Here is a 6,526-nt window from a genome sequence, read left to right on the forward strand (position 1 = left end):
CATTTCTTTTCACTGTTGGAGGTAATTCAAAAATCAATTCTCCAAAATTCATTTTTATTTCTAGTCTGACGCAACACGAGCGCGTTTCGTAAAACTTAATACATTTTCAAAGACTTTAGTTTACAAATACACAACTGAATAGAACTTACACATCTCCGATTTTGTTTATATCTACATTTGAGTGAGGTGGATGGGGTGAGGTGGCATTAATAGGGTATTAATTTCATCAACACAAGACTGAACAAGAGGTGGCATTAATAGGGTATTAATTTCATCAACACAAGACTGAACAAGAGGTGGCATTAATAGGGTATTAATTTCATCAACACAAGACAGAACACGAAACAATGGGTATTGAAATGGAAGTGATTGTAGAAAGCCTATTGGTCCATATTTCTTGATGCTTCTATATCGGAGCGGAGTCTTGAGGTGGGTAGAATATAGTTGTGCATTAATTGGCTGTTGATTGCTGGTGTTGACTTCTTAATGTGTAGTGCCTCGCAAACGTCAAGCCGCCTGCTATCGCTGTATCTATCGATGATTTCTGTGTTGTTTACTAGGATTTCTCTGGCGATGGTTTGGTTGTGGGAAGAGATTATATGTTCCTTAATGGAGCCCTGTTGTTTATGCATCGTTAAACGCCTAGAAAGAGATGTTGTTGTCTTGCCTATATACTGGGTTTTTTGGAGCTTACAGTCCCCAAGTGGGCATTTGAAGGCATAGACGACGTTGGTCTCTTTTAAAGCGTTCTGCTTTGTGTCTGGAGAGTTTCTCATGAGTAGGCTGGCCGTTTTTCTGGTTTTATAGTAAATCGTCAGTTGTATCCTCTGATTTTTGTCTGTAGGGATAACGTTTCTATTAACAATATCTTCCAGGACCCTTTCCTCTGTTTTATGAGCTGTGGAAAAGAAGTTCCTGTAAAATAGTCTAATAGGGGGTATAGGTGTTGTGTTAGTTGTCTCTTCAGAGGTTGCATGGCGTTTCACTTTCCTTCTTACAACCTAAGAAGATCTTACTTTCCTAAACAACAGGGCTCCATTAAGGAACATATAATCTCTTCTCACAACCAAACCATCGCCAGAGAAATCCTAGTAAACAACACAGAAATCATCGATAGATACAGCGATAGCAGGCGGCTTGACGTTTGCGAGGCACTACACATTAAGAAGTCAACACCAGCAATCAACAGCCAATTAATGCACAACTATATTCTACCCACCTCAAGACTCTGCTCCAATATAGAAGCATCAAGAAATATGGACCAATAGGCTTTCTACAATCACTTCCATTTCAATACCCATTGTTTCGTGTTCTGTCTTGTGTTGATGAAATTAATACCCTATCAATGCCACCTCTTGTTCTGTCTTGTGTTGATGAAATTAATACCCTATTAATGCCACCTCACTCAAATGTAGATATAAACAAAATCGGAGATGTGTAAGTTCTATTCAGTTGTGTATTTGTAAACTAAAGTCTTTGAAAATGTAATAAGTTTTACGAAACGCGCTCGTGTCGCGTCAGACTAGAAATAAAAATGAATTTTGGAGAATTGATTTTTGAATTACCTTCAACAGTGAAAAGAAATGTACGAAAGATTGAGAAAATTCGTGTTAGAATTATTAATCTTACTTTTTCGGTCATATTTAATAATATATATATATATATATATATATATATATATATATATATATATATATATATATATATATATATGGGGGGATACATAAGGGATAAACATAGGGGCTGCAGAAGGCTTATTGGCCCATACGAGGCATCTCCTATCTTTGTGTTTGGATAGGAGATGCCTCGTATGGGCCAATAAGCCTTCTGCAGCCCATATATATATATATATATATATATATATATATATATATATATATATATATATATATATATATATATATATATATAAAAATAAATAATTACACTAGTAGCCAGAACGCACTTCTCTGCTTACTATGCAAGGCCCAGATTTGCCTAATAGGCCGAGTGATTTTCTTTATTTTTAATAAAATGCTTCCAATTAGTATATTTGAATTATTATTATTATATTGTATTCAGAACATTAATTATTTACTTAGTTGTGATAGTTTAGGTTAAATTAGGATAGGTTAGGTTAGGTTAGGTTCGGTCATTTTAGGTCTGGGTCCAGTTATAACTAGGCCCTGCCCGAGTCCATGCCCAGACAGACCAGAGTCCAGACCTAGCGAGACCTGGCCCTTGTCCAGTTATAGCCAGGCCCTGCCCGAGTTCAGGCCCAGACAAGCCCGAGTCCAGGCCCAGACAGGCCCTAGTCTAGGCCTAGGGAGACCCAGCCCATGTCCAGTTATAGCCAGGCCCGAGTCCTGCCTGAGTCCAGGCCCAGACACGCCCAAGTCCAGGCGTAGTGACTGCAGTTATAGCCAGGCCCTGCCCGAGTCCAGCCCTAGCGAAGCCCGGCCCATGTCCAGGTATAGCCAGGCCCTGCCCGACTCCAAGGCCCAGGCGTGCCCGAGTCCAGGCCTAGCGAGACCCAACCCGTATTCAGTTACAGCCAGGCCCTGTGCGAGTCCAGGCCTTGAGAAACGCAGCCAGTGTACAGCTATAGCCAGTCCCTTCCCGAGTCCAGGCCCAGCCAGGCCCGAGTCCAGGCCTAGCGAGACCCAGCCAGTGTCCATGTATAGCCTGGCCCGAGTCCAGGCTTAGACAGGCCCGAGTCCAGGCCTAGTGAGACCCAGCCCGTGTCCAGCTATAGCCAGGCCCTGACAAAGTCCAGACGCAGACAGACCCGAGTCTAGGCCCAGCCAGGACGGAGTCCAGGCCTAGCGAAACCCAGCCCGTGTTCAGGTATATTCAGTCCCTGCCCGAGTCCAGGCCCAGCCAGGCCGGAGTTCAGACCTAGCAAGTCCCGGCCCGTGTTCAGCTATAGCCAGACCCTGCCCGAGTCCAGGCCCAGACAGGCCCAAGCCCAGGCCCAGCCAGGCCCAGACAGGCCTAAGTCCAGGCCCAGCCAAGCCGGAGTCCAGGCCTAGCGAGACCTGGCCCGTGTTCAGGTATAGCCATAATTTGCCTGAGTCCAGGCCCATCCAGGAAGGGGAAAGTAAATATGTATGTATGGGGGCAAGTGGGGGAGTATAGGGGAAAGTTGGGAAGCATGCGGGAAAGTTGGGGAAAGTGGGGGAGTATGGCGGAAAGTTGAGGAGTATGAGGGAAAGTGGAGGAGCATAGGGGAAAGTGGGAAAGTTGGGGAGTATCGGGGATAGTGGGGGAGTATGGGGGAAAGTGGAGAAGTATAGGGGAAAGTGGGGGAGTATGAGAGAAAATGGGGGAGCATTTTCAAATTACGTCCTTTTATACCGAAAACATGCTAATTACTAAAAACAGCGATGGGTCATATTTGGCCCAAACCCCTCATGCAGTTTTCAAAATATCTGAAATGTCGGAAATTTGCCTCCTGAACGTGATTTTTGAGTCGAATTCATACTCTCTGCACCCATTTTCATTTTCAAAGTACGACCTTTTATACAGAAAATATGCAAATTACAGAAAACAGCGATGGGTCATATTTTGCCCAAACCCCCCCTCCCTGGATTTTTTTAATATGTAAAATGTCAGAAATTTGACTCCTGAGCGTGATTTTTGGGCAGAATTCTGACTTTCAGCACCTATTTTCATTTTCATATTACGACTTTTTATACCGAAAAGATGCTAATTACCGAAAACGGCGATGGGTCATATTTTGCCCCCCCCCCCCCCCCTGCAGTTTTCAAAATATCTGAAATGTCGGAAATTTTACTCCTGAGCTTTATTTTTAGCCGAATTCTGACTCTCTGCACCTATTTTCATTTTCAAATTTCGAACTTTTATACCGAAAATATGCTAATTACTTAAAACGGCGATTGGTGATATTTTGCCCAAACACCAAGTAAGGCTTCCAGCACTTCCACTAACACGATAACATCATTTATATTTGCCAACATCCAGGGTATAAAAACACGCAAAACCAACAAAGTTCAATTTATAGATGGTCTCCTTCATGAGGCAAATGCAGTGTTTGCAGCCCTAACAGAAACCCACACAAAGGACTACCATGATGGTGAAATATGGATCTCAGAGTACAATCTTTTCAGATGTGATAGGAAACACCGGCTTCAGGGTGGGGTCAGCCTCTACATCAAAGACACACTCATCTGTACTGAGCTGCTAAACACCTCAAATGATTGGTGGAAGTGCTGATAATCAAAATAGAGATTTTAAATGTAGTTATTGTCCTTGTATATAAGTCACCGGAGGCAAACCCTCAGCAGTTTAAAGACCAACTAATGAAAATAGAACACTGCTTGGAAAACCTCACAAATCCAGCTCCGAACATCATCCTGCTTGGGGACTTCAACCTACGGCACCTGAAATGGAAGCACCTGGCTAATACAGTAATATCAGAAAGAATACCAGGAAGTAGCCTAAATGAACAGGCACATGCAAATGACCTGCTACGGATGTGCGACAGGTTTGCCTTAAACCAGCAAATAGTAGAACCAACTAGGAAGGAGAACACGCTGGACCTCATTTTCACTAATAATGATGAATTGATCAGGAACATAATGATTACAAATACCTGTTACTCAGATCACAACTTAATTGAAGTTATGACAACCATGGGGAGTAGACCTTCAAAACCAGTCCAGATTCCCGGTGGAGGAGATTTCAGCAAATTCAACTTCAATAATAAACAGATAAACTGGGAGCAAATAAACCAGGACTCCACAGAAATAAACTGGGAAGAACAGCTAGAAAATGCAAACCTGAACCAGTGCCTGGAAAAAATAAGCTCAGTAGCACTAGAAATATGTTCAAACCGCATACCTCTAAGAAAAAAAGAGGAAGAGATGCAGATTGGAACGGGAACGTCGTTCCCTATATAGGCGAAGAAAACGAATCGCGGAACAACTTGAGAGTCGCACCCTATCTCAAGAACGGCGAAGAAGGTTAGGTAGAGAAATAGAAACAATTGAACGGAAGCTACAAGAATCATACAAAACCCAGGAGAGGCAAAGAGAGCAAAAGGCCATCAGTGAAATAGAAAGAAATCCGAAATATTTTTTCTCCTATGCAAAATCAAGATAAAAAACCACATCTAGTATCGGGCCCCTGCGAAAGGGAGATGGAACTTTCACCGATGACAACAAAGAAATGAGCGAGCTAATGAGGACGCAGTACGACTCTGTTTTCAGCGAGCCATTAAACACACTAAAGATTGATAACCCAAATGAATTTTTCATGGATACGATACCAACATCAAATCATATATCAGACGTCACCCTATCCCCACTGGATTTTGAAGAAGCCATAAACAGTATGCCTATGCACTCTGCACCAGGCCCGGATTCTTGGAACTCCATATTCATAAAGAACTGTAAAAAAAACACTATCGCAGACCCTCCACATTCTGTGGAGACAAAGCCTAGATACTGGCGTTATTCCTGATATACTAAAAACAGCAGAGATAGCACCACTTCATAAAGGAGGAAATAAGGCAGAGGCAAAAAATTACAGACCGATAGCACTAACATCGCACATCATAAAAAATTTTGAGAGAGTGCTAAGAAGTAAAATCACAAAATACATGGAATCACAGCAACTCCATAACCCCGGACAACATAGTTTCAGAACGGCGCTCTTGCCTGTCGCAGTTGCTGGACCACTATGATATGGCATTAGATGCTATGGAAGACAAACAAAACGCTGATGTAATTTACACAGATTTCGCAAAAGCTTTTGATAAATGTGACCATGGTGTTATTGCACATAAAATGCGTTCAAAAGGAATTACCGGAAAAATAGGCAGATGGATCTACAATTTCCTGACCAACAGAACCCAATGTGTAATAGTCAACAAAATAAAATCCAGCCCATCAACCGTGAAGAGCTCAGTCCCCCAGGGTACTGTGCTTTCTCCAGTACTTTTTCTCATCCTCATTTCGGACATAGACAAGAACACAACCTATAGCACTGTATCATCCTTTGCAGATGACACTAGGATCTTCATGAGAGTAGGCAACATAGAGAACACGGCGAACCTCCAGTCAGATGTAGATCAGGTATTTCTATGGGCTACAGAAAATAATATGGTGTTTAACGAAGATAAGTTCCAGCTCATGCGCTATGGAAAAAATGAAAATATAAAAACGGAAACATAAGAACATAAGAACAAAGGCAACTGCAGAAGGCCTGTTGGCCCACACGAGGCAGCTCCTATTTACAACCACCCAATCCCACTCATATACTTGTCCAACCCGCGCTTGAAACAATCGAGGGACCCCACCTCCACAATGTTACGCGGCAATTGGTTCCACAAATCAACAACCCTGTTACTGAACCAGTATTTACCCAAGTCTTTCCTAAATCTAAACTTATCCAATTTATACCCATTGTTTCGTGTTCTGTCTTGTGTTGATACTTTTAATACCCTATTAATATCCCCTTTGTTATGTCCATTCACCCACTTGTAAACCTCTATCATGTCGCCCCTAACTCTTCGCCTTTCCAG

This window comes from Procambarus clarkii, chromosome 57 (genome assembly GCF_040958095.1).
Source record: "Procambarus clarkii isolate CNS0578487 chromosome 57, FALCON_Pclarkii_2.0, whole genome shotgun sequence".
NCBI lineage: Eukaryota > Metazoa > Arthropoda > Malacostraca > Decapoda > Cambaridae > Procambarus > Procambarus clarkii.